Source organism: Alnus glutinosa, chromosome 11 (genome assembly GCF_958979055.1).
Source record: "Alnus glutinosa chromosome 11, dhAlnGlut1.1, whole genome shotgun sequence".
NCBI lineage: Eukaryota > Viridiplantae > Streptophyta > Magnoliopsida > Fagales > Betulaceae > Alnus > Alnus glutinosa.
The window spans coordinates 22,055,827-22,067,593 of NC_084896.1; the positions used below are offsets into that span (position 1 = coordinate 22,055,827).

Sequence of the window (11,767 nt, forward strand, 5' to 3'; positions counted from 1 at the left end):
CCTTATCAATGCGTGGGGCAAAGCACGAATCTTGTGCATCCTAACATGGGATATGGTTAATTGCACCCCAATAGTGAGTACAAGCACTATGGAATGCACTGAATTTTGCATAATGAGAATGGTAAATGTTGGTACTGCTGACAACACACCAAGGGTTTAACCTAAGGTGACTGCAAAGAAAAAGAAAGGTTAGTAAAGAAGCTTGTCAGGTGTGCTAGCTATAGTGAGAGATACCTTCAATGCTTAAGTTATTGGGATTGCTTTGAGAGGAAGATAATGAAGGAAAAGAGAGTTGGCAAAATGAAAGGCAAAATAGATCTCACCTGTGATGGTGTTTTCCCCTTTTATATCTGGTAAAAAATAAAAGTTAAGCCCCAAGCATGTAGGGCCATTCGAGATTTTTGAAAGAATTAGGTCAATATAAATGGTATTAAAGCCACTTAGTAACATCATGTGGCACTAGAGCACTGCATGACGTGGCTCTGACGAGGAGGTCAGAGGTTTAAAGGGAGGAGATTGTAACATCCTAGTCCCATATTGAGAGATGAGTAGTCCACATGGAGTATGTGGTTTATAAAGACACTTATGAGTGTTAAGTTCCATATTGCTCACTTACTAAATGAAGCTGATCTTTTATAGGTGATTGTAGGGAACCTCCAAAATTGATTAGTCATTTTAAGGTGATAGTGCAGATGTAGCTAGCGCTTTTCTTGGGTCGTTACAAATGGGACCGATGTGTTGCATCTCATATTCTCGTAATTGTCTAGCCAAGTGGCATTTTTTGGTTGGGTATGCCTTGATTGTACAAAATACCTTTCGTGTTGTATAGTGTAGTCCCTCAATCCACATCTCAACTTAGGGAGGGAGTAACAAATATTCCCTTTTCAATAATTGTCTCCTCTATCTTTTAGTAAACGACTATGGTGATGTGTCAGTGTAACGACCCGCCTTTTACAAAAAGGCGTAAGTGAAAATTTTAATTTTTTTTTTTTCACCTGCCGTTATGACATCATCAATAATGCCAACAAAATATAAAATGGCAGCGGACTATATTTAATTATCTACTAGATTGAAACATAGCCAACACCATAGAGCCTCTAATGAAAATACATCATATTATAAAAGCAAGTGTAATTAGGTCATTACACATATGATAGTACTTGTACCACACAGGGCACGAATATAATACAACCCAAAATAGCCAAAGTATTATCATTACAATACGACAGAAATATAAATATAATATATATCTGAATAACATCACAATATTATCATTGCCTCACTGCAGAACCGGTTAGTTTTTCTTTCTTATTCATTTTATTTCTTTTCTGTACCTTGTATATATAGATTAATTTTTGTTGGTGCACGTTTGGTCGTCGTTCATTATCATTGCCTATTTTTCCATATGACCCAAACTTAGAGCAGATTTCTAGACGAAGGAGATCCAAACGGAACTCACGTCTAAGAGCCCATTCTAAATCACCAATGGCTGAAGAACCAAAGCCTGTGCTGTTGAGGGACCACTATGTTCCCTCGACATACACACCTACTTCAAGCCTTCAGTTGTCGGACATTACGGCAGCTCATTTTGAAATTAAGTCTGGATTCATTCAAATGCTTCCATTATTTTACGGACTTAATACTGAGGATTCTTATAAGCATTTAGATGAATTCATAAAAATCTGCTCCACCATAAGATTGCAGAATTTTACAGAGGATGCTTTAAGGATGCGTTTGTTCCCATTCTCTCTTAAAGAAAAAGCTAAGTATTGGTTGAATTCCCTAGAGACTAACTCCATTACTTCTTGGGCTCAGATGCAACACGAGTTCCTTAAAAAGTACTTTACCATAGGGAAAACAAATCAAATACGAAGAGACATAACTAGCTTTTCGCTAATAGAGGGAGAACCTTTTCATGAGACTTGGGAGAGGATGAAGGACCTTTTACGAAAATGTCCACATCATGCTGTTCCCAAGTGGCAGCTTGTACAGTGCTTCTATGATGGTTTAACTGAGCCTCATAGACAGATGATAAATGCTTCATGTGGGGGTACTTTTATGTTGAAGAGTGAGGATGATGCATGGACACTTTTTGAAAATCTGTCTGAAAATTCTTTACACCATTCATCATCCGGTTGTATGACAAACACTAGGAGCCAAACTCTTTATGAAGTATCCCAACCTTTGGACTTGAATGCCAAAGTGGATGCTTTATCTAGAAAGTTAGATCAATTACTTGCATCTGATTTTGTTCCTGCGACTGCATCTCATATACACACACCACATGATGCATGTTCATTTTGTTCCGATCCATCACATCAGGTCGGAAATTGTCCTATTGTTGGACAATCTTCTGAGCCTCCTATTGAGCAATGGACGCAACCTCCATCAATCGGGCGTAGCCTTTAATTTCAAGACACATAACCCTTTCTTTGACGCGAGGGTTAAGGCCATTCTTGAATTTTTCTACCTTCGACTCTTCATCAGGCACTGAGTTGGCTGCGAACCTAGCCAATTCCATAAACCTAGCAGAATATTTCTCTACAGTCATACTACCTTATACTAGGTTTTGAAATTCAATTGCCTGCAACTGCCTCTAGGCTTGATGGAAGAAACGTCGGTTGTATTCTACCTTGAAAGATTCCAAGGTAATCATCGCATTTTTGCCTAACAGCACCCTCCTTGCATTCCACCATCTTCTCGCTTCACCAGTTAGACTCAATTTGACATACCGAACTCTCTGTTCATCAGTACAATCAAGAGTTCTGTACAGTGCTTCTATGTCTGTGAGTCATGCTTCTGCAGCACTTGGCCCCTCAATTCCTTCAAACGAACGGAAGCGATGGCTAGCGAAATCGCGAAGGGAACAACCTATGCGTTCAGCTCGTTCAACCGGTCGTGGGATTCAAGATACCACATCGATGAGGTGCCTCGTCGTGTCGGCCATGAATTGCATTAAAGCTGGATGCATTCCATCATTTAATTGTGGAGGTGGGGGTGGAGGTGGTTGATCTTCATCACTATTTTCAGAGTGATGTGCATCACGATTAATGTCACAAAGAGGACGGCATCTAGGAGGCATGATTCTATATTTAAGGAATAATTACCCCCACATTCTTTAAAAAAATAGAAACGATTTTTCTTTTCTTTTCTTTTAAAAAAAAAAAAATCAAATAACACTAAAATCAAACAATAATATTCTTAAACAATTATATTGCAATCAATATAATTTAAAATGTATGCTCATACAAATTCAACCAAAATCATAATATATATATACATAAACAAATATATTTTTGTATTCCTATAACTCTTTGTGTTATTTTTAATTTCTATTTTATGATCACAACTAGGAAGGTCCTCAGAGCAAAATACTCTGATACCATACTGTAACAACCCGTCTTTTACAAAAAGGCTTAAGTAAAAATTTTAATTTTTTTTTTTCACGTGCCGTTATGACATCATCAATAACACCAACAAAGTATAAAATGGTAGCGGACTATATTTAATTATCTACTAGATTGAAACATAGCCAACATGACAGAACCTCTAATGATAATACCTCATATTATAAAAACAAGTGTAATTAGGTCATTACACATATGATAGTACTTGTATCACACAGGGCACGAATATAATACAATCCAAAATAGCCAAAGTATTATTATTACAATACGACAGAAATATAAATATAATATATATCCAAATAATATCACAATAGACTACTACATAGTAGTTTACAAAAATGGAGACCACACAGTCTCAAAGCCTACTATTAGGATCCTTCTAACCGCCTTCTGGGAAGTTTTGATATTCCTAATCCTCATAACCTGTATTAATATTTAACATGAAAAGAATAATACAAAAAAAAAAAAAAAAAAAAAAAAAAAAAAACCTAAGTGAGTCAATTGTTTCCAATAATATGATGAAAACTGATTTACTTATGAAAATGTAACACGATGTATTTAGCTTCATGAATATATGTATATGCCATTCATGTTCTGTAGGCATGAAAAGAATATAAACATAAGGATAAAGCAGTAATATGACAATTTTATATGTAATATATTAATTACTCTTCTTTTGCACTTATCTTGTTATGTGATCAAAATTAGGTCTGATCAACGCGTTGGAGGAAGCCAAAACTAGGTTCCTCTGGAAGTCAAAATTAAGTTCCACTGGAAGCCAAAACTAAGTTCCACTGGAAGCCAAAATTAAGTTCTACTCACTTAAAGCTTATTCGTTTAATGGTTGCTGAATACCAAAACTCTGGTCCAATACCTGTTATTTATTAAGGTTATGGAAGCCAAAACTAAGTTCTACTGGTAGGCCAAAACTAGGTCTCACCAGCTTTATTTAAGCAGTTTAATTAAAATAGAAAATATGTAAAATCACATGCACAAACAAATAAATAAAACAGTAAACATGATATTAATGAAAAGTCCACCAGCATCACCCTCAGTAAATATAAAGATACTTACAATTCTCACTCGAAAGATAATCCTCTGTAACTACATAATTACATTTATGCATTAACTAATTAGTAAATGATGCTAAATAAACTTATTATTTTATTCGGTCATCATAACAGCTACAAATATAGCTCTATCTTATATTTATAAAATATCCATTTTTCTCAAATAAACATAGTAATTTAAAATATTGTTATTTTGTCTCTTTTAACTAAGGTGGAATCACAACATTAATTAATTAAATGCTATATATTATTTTAAAAAAATTTGGACAGCATAACATTATTTACCAAAAATATTCCTTTTTTTAATACTATATACTTGCTTATATACATATACATAAATAGTAATTTTGTATATAATCCCCCTTTTGAAATATCTATTTCAAGAAATATCTCTAGAACTTCTATACACTTTTTTTTTTTTTTTTTTTTTTTTTTTTTTTTTTTGTGTTTTTATATCACTTGCTATCAACATACCCAAACTTTAATAAAAAATTCTTTCTCCCACTCATCTACCCACAAACCGATACCCACACACATACAAACTTCTTGTTTCCTCAAAACAAACACAAAACACACTTCACTCCTCTTTTACCCACATATTTTCTTTAAACATCCATCAAACACACACAGAGTTCACGTCTTCTTCTTCTTCAACTCTCTTCTGCCCGACATTCACACACACACAAACAACAGATATTTAATATATATAGTACCCAATGTTTTAAAACCATATATATATTTATACATTAGTTTTCCAATTCTTATAATAAGGATCAATTAAGAAGAGAACTATTGATTCCAGGAAAACAAGAGAGATGATTTACTCACCAAAATCGTTTCCAAGGTTCACAATGGAGAAGAGTTTGCTGCCCAAAGTAGAAGAGCACAATAATTCTCTTAATACTCTGTTTTCTGGTTTTTAGAACAGAAACGGTCTCTGTTTTGGTCTCTACTGGTTTTGCTATGTTTTTGTGGGTAATTCAAAGCTTCAACCTTAGTTTATAGGTTGCTGGAAAGTAAGCGAAAGCAATGAAACCTGAGAATGGAATTTCATAAACTAGAGAGAAGGAGATTGGAGAGTGAAAACAATAGAGTTTCTCTTAATATTTTCTGACTCTTTCTTGATCAATGACTGAACCCATGCAACTTATTTATATTACACTCGCACGGTTGTGATGAATCCAGCACCTTAGAGCTTCAATGGCCGGATTCACAAGCAGCTGACTTAAGTAATAATTAATGGAATAATATGTCTTGTCTAATAATTATCATCTTATCTTTAATTAACTAAGTTACCCATAAACCGAATCTTGCTTATGAGGGTAATTGAATCAGTTTTTGATCTTTTGGAATCGTTTCTAGGAACTGGGTTAAAAGATATTTTCATTTTCACCGTCTTTTGTTGCTCACAAGTATATTGTATTACACTGCAGACTTACAATGCTCAAGCGCCTATTGATTAACTTCATGCTTTTATTTCTTTCTTTCATCCGAGTACTTAATATATAATAATAATAATAATATCAATACACTTATTATGCATGTGATTTTATCGGGTATTACAGTCAAAGCGGGTATCCTTTTTCGTGCCTCAATTGTTAGATCTCAAATGGTCGATAGGTCCCTATGTGCCACTCGGAGGTTATTGGTTTTGGGTCTTGCACTTTCAGCCCAATAGGCCCATCTTACTTGGGGAGCCTAAGGGGCTTGGAGTAATTATATACTCGAGTAAACATACATGATTAGACTGTCATAATCATAATTATTAGGGAGTAGTAATAGCAGCTTTTCTAAATTTCATTCAATTTCCTAGTTGTAGGGAGAACTCCTAAAAAAACCAATTGAATCACATTTTCTTATTGTTCTCTAAATTAAGGAAACACCAATGAAATCAAAAATTATACATTAGATCTAGGGAAGCAAAAGTGGTTTCCTTAATATTATTTTAATATAAAAAACTTTTTCTTTCCACTCTTATTCCTCTAGCATTTATTTGAAACAATATTTAAATGATTTTTTTTTTTTTTCTTATCTCTTTCTTCTATCATTTAATTTAAAGAATATTTAAATGATATAAGAAAATGATAAGATGAGCTATTGTAGAATGCATTTAAATAGGAAAGCAAAAAGTGATTGAATTCCTTAAATTGAGAAAAAAAAGTTTAAGAAAAGCTGCTGTTAATGCTTTAAAAGGTTGGTTGAGACTGCCATATCAGCATTGTAGAATAATTATAATATAAAAATATAATTTATAGCATTACTCTTTTACGAAAATGCTAATTGATTTTCACATTTCAATTTGGGGCCATTCATATTATTATGGGAATCTAGAGAGATAAATATATTGGAATAGCATAAGCAAATGATAGTAATGACTAGAGTTGAGCATAAGGCGGAAGGTGGCGGGGATAGAGATTTTTTGACCCCGCACCCCACGAAAAACCCCATGCACCCGCACGGGGCGGGGATCCCCGCGGGTTATGCCTGTTTGAAAACTCTTGCCACTTATCACTAATGTTCAAATATAAGTATCCCTCAATCAATATATTTATCTAAATCAACTTGGAAATCAGTTTCTAAATATGCATTGCCAAATTGTTTTGTCCGGTCCTCCCCATAGTCTAAACTTTTCATAACAAAGAACACCCCTTTCAAAACCTGCACCAAACACGCCCTAATTTTCAGAGAATAATAAAAACTGGTTAAATTTCTCGGTACCTCCATTCTCATCAAACTCAACACCAAACCAATATAGAAACAATACCACATTGGAAGACTAAACAAACTGTTTTTCCTCTCATTTCTCAATACGTCAATGATAACAGCAACACCTTTATTCAAAGCAAATTACAACAACATAACATTGGAAGTCGAAAAACAAGCCTGGGCCAAAGACACAGCATTTTTGGCTCCTCGGATCAGTTCCTATATCTGCAAAAACCAGAACCTCCCACTTCTTCACCACCAAAAACAAAAACTTTTTCCCGCACCCGATACAGTACACAAACCCAAATGCAAATTGAAGCTGAAAACAAATGTATTCAAAGAGATAAAGCAAAATCCAGTGGGGTTCTAGCCTGAATACTTGAACCATAACCGGCATATTTAGAAACTGTTTTCCAAGTTGATTTTGAATAATCAACGGACACATGCCCTCTTCACAAATTCCAAACAATCTACAAACTTTAGCACCCATCAATATTATGAAGAAACACCAGAAGGTAAGAAAATGAAAATAAAAAAATCTTAAGCTTTATCATTAAAGACTCAAAGTAACTACTAACTAGATCAATTCAAATAAAGGAAAATAAAATTAATTGTCATTTTATAATAGAGAACCCTAATTCAAATTCCAACATCTATTAAAATGTAAGGGGAAAAAAACTTAAAAAGAAGAAAGAAAACATTTTTGCTTGCTATGTTTTCAATCACTTAGTGCAGAAAAAATTGAAAAAAAAAAAAAAAAACAGATTACAAAGCAAAAACATAGTAGATTAGTAGGGTTTAACTGCTAATTACGAATAGAAATTCAATCCCATAAATGAACAAATTACTGACAACGCAAAGAACATAATATTACAAGATGAAAAAAACCCAAATGTTAAATGTTCCAAAGCATCAAGCACCTCCCAATCGGTTACCACAAGTATCAAGCACGCAAGTTTCAACCAAAATTTTGAGTCTTCACTTCACGAATCCTCCTCAAGCAAAAGGTTGATGTTCTTCAAATTTATTTCTACAAAGATTGGAACCGATAATTAGAAATTTAGAATATTTAAATAGCAAAATAAATTAAGAAGTGAATAATAGAAAGCTAAAAGTTTACCTGACTCGAGCTTATAACTTTCAGGATCTTCAACCATCTCTGTGTCATAACCATTGATGGGTTTTGATCTTAACCAGTTTTGTGTACACACCAATGCTTCAACCGTTATTGGGGCCAATGAACTTCGAAAAGGGTCCAACACACGCCCTCCAGTGCTAAATGCCGACTCTGGAGCAATTGTAGTAATGAAAATGACCAACACAACACGTGCTATTTTGGCTAGTACTGGGAATTAGGTTGAGTTCACCTTCCACTAATTTAAAATATCAAAGATCTCATTCGGTTTTTCAATCTCCTCCATCAAATACCGATCTAACTCCGATTTGTGTTGAACATCACTATTAGAAGTCATGAGCTTTGAGTACCTATTCATCAATTTATATGTACGTTTCCCAGTTTCTCCTAAGGAACCTTGAGGAAGTGCACCACTATGTTCACTTTGAGAGTTTTCTCCAGTGTTGAAGTGATCAAACAATTACTGAAGGTAGTTCTTCAATTTTAATATCATATCATTGCATTGCACAACACTAAGAATATCATTGAACCAACATTCCAATGATCCCAACTTGGTTCGTGAATCGAGTATAATAGCAACAAACAACAACACATTAACCTTATCAAGATCCCCCCAATACTTTTTATACTTCAACATCATTTTCTCCGCCATAGACTCAATATATAATCATCACTGTCACAATATTCTTGTAAATGCAGTTGAATGGCAGAAACTTCTTCAATGTACATATTACGTGTCACATACAAAGACCCCGAAAGTCGCATTGTGGCTTCATAAAAAATTTCGAGGAACTTGAGAAAAACCCTAATACGAGCCCAATCATCATAATTATGAGGTCCTAAACCGTTTTTACTATCCCACAATGTAGGACCATAATATCCATCTAACTCTTCCATAAGTTCAAAAGCACTTTAACATTTTTCTGCACCTTCCAACATCTCAAATGTAGAGTTCCATCTAGTTGGAACATCCAAACACAACAACCCCTTGAAATTAATGTTTTCTCTTTCCAGACAAGTCTTAAAACTCTCAAATCTTGCAGGAGAAGACTTCATTTATTTAACCGCACTTCTAACCCTCATAATGGATTCATCAACCTCTTTCAACCCCTCAGTCACAATAAGATTTAAGATGTGTGCACAATACCTCACATGCATAAACCGATTTTCTAATATGGCACTAGGATTATGAGCACTTTTCTTCCTCAAGTACTCCAAAGCAGCATCATAGAAAGAAGCATTATCAACCGTGGTAGTGAAAATGCTACCAATGCCCCATTCATGCATACACGACTCAATCTTTCCCCCAATGGTCTCACCTTTGTAATTAGGAATTAAACAAAAGTTTAAAATTCTTTTGTGTAAGTTCCATTCATTATCAATAAAATGAACAGTAATACACATGTAATTAAGGTTCTGTATTGAAGTCCAACAATCAGTGGTAAGACAAACCCGAACACCAGATGTCAAGAACATTTCCCTCAACTTTTCTTTCTCAGACATAAAGAACTTAAAACAATCCCTCATCATAGTAAAACGGGAAGGAATTGAAAACCTAGGTTTAACTGTTTTCATAAAGTCCTTAAATCCTTCACCTTCCACAAACCTAAATGGCAACTCATCCACTATGATCATCTTAGAAAGTGCCGCCCTTATTTTTGAAACATTAAACTTAGCAATCACAAGGTTACCACTAGATCTTTCACCCACTGCCGCTTGTCCTTCTCTCTTAGCCTCAAAGCTCAACTTCGATTGTGTCTTATCAAACCTACCAGGATATTTTTTACAGCTTTTACTGATATGTTGTAGCATAGATGAAGTATCATGGCTTCTAGGGTGACAATTAAACTCCCTTTTACAATAATTGCACTGTGATTTATGATCATCGGGGTCACTCGACTCTAACTTGGTAAAATGTTCCCAAACCGTTGATGTTTGCTCATTTTTTTTAGGTTTTGGTGGGAGAGTTGCACTAGGATTTTGAGGGCCCATAGTTGAAGAACTAGAACCCATATTAGTATCCAAAAGACTAGGCCTAGATGAAGCAGAACTAGAACCAATATGTCCAATAATAGCACTAGTTAAATCGTCCATGACTTGATTCTACAATTTAAGTGGAAAAAAAAAAAAAAAAAAAAAAAAACATAATCAACAGAAGATAGAGACCTAATTTAATCATACATTGATAATCCTAACATATTCTATTAAGACCTCACATGCCCCTTGATTCCTTGAACCATAAATTCAAATTTAAATTATAGGCACACATGTATCATAATTCATAAACCAAACAAAGAACAAAGAACAAACAATACCTGCAAAGCCTAAATCCCTTAGAAATCAGAACGAGACCCGTGAACCGTGAACGTTATTCCTCCAAAAATACCTGCAAACCGTGTAAGTCAAGTAAGTGAGAGCAAACACCATGTAAAATATGAAAAAAAATTTGGTTCGCGACGAACCAATGGGTATACAAAATCTCAAAGAAGACAAGTATTTGAAGGCAGAAAACCGTACATACCTAAAAAATTTACAATATAATTAACCGAGAATAACACAGGTTCATGGATATCATTAAACAAAAATTAAATCTCTTATTAGTATTCAATGCCACTTCAAACACTCGAGGAAAGTTGTAGGTGTTCTCTATTTCAACACACCCACAACATTTTGTTCTTCCGATTTTCCTATACAAACCATTCTCATGTAAATCAACCGTTGTTCATCACCATAAAAAAAGGGGCAAAAACAATAACAAAAAATAACCTCGAAACCCACTGTTTAAAAAGCAAAAAATCAAGCAAAGAAGTAATAAAACTTTGACAACATATAAATGAATAAATAATAAAAATCAAGCACTAAAACGTATTTCATAGATCGGAGGAAGAGCTTTGTTTAAGAAAAAAAAAATTTGAACCATGAATAGCGATTACCACACAGAATCCAAAAGTTCAAATCACCAGAATCAAACAACATGGAGATTTAACCACAATTAATAGCTATTACGATCTTATTTATCAATCAATTAATCCAAAGCTTAGATCCACAACAAGCAGAAAACAATAATCAATCGTCCAAATTTAGATCAAAAAGCTAAATACCAAAAAAAAAAAAAGAAGAAAAAAAAAGGGACAACAAATCTACAACAAGTCCACTACAAAAACGAAGACATGTAATCATAAAACACAATAATTAAGCTTGGATCAAGCGAATACCATTACAATCGGCAATCAAAATCCACAACGATGAAAAATAAATTAAAAACATAAAAAGGAAATCCAGTGAACAATCTAGAAGACGATGAGAAAGAAGGTAATCGTTACCTCCTTATAGCCTTTCCCTTCCTCTACTGCGGCCTGCAGGTGTGTCCGTGCGTGTGGGGAGGTGAGGGATTGAGGCGACGACTGGTGAGTGAGGGCCGGTGACTGGTGAGGCGAGTGGCGGAGTGG

At 34.5% G+C, this 11,767-nt stretch overlaps 1 non-coding gene across 1 annotated transcript; it reads right to left on the reverse strand.

The window, feature by feature from the left end:
* Nucleotides 1–1,864: 1,864 nt before the first annotated feature.
* Nucleotides 1,865–1,970, reverse strand: LOC133882978 (small nucleolar RNA R71). Its single transcript, XR_009902792.1, has one exon. It is a non-coding gene; the product is annotated as a small nucleolar RNA R71 (small nucleolar RNA).
* Between the last annotated feature and the right edge of the window lie 9,797 nt (nucleotides 1,971–11,767).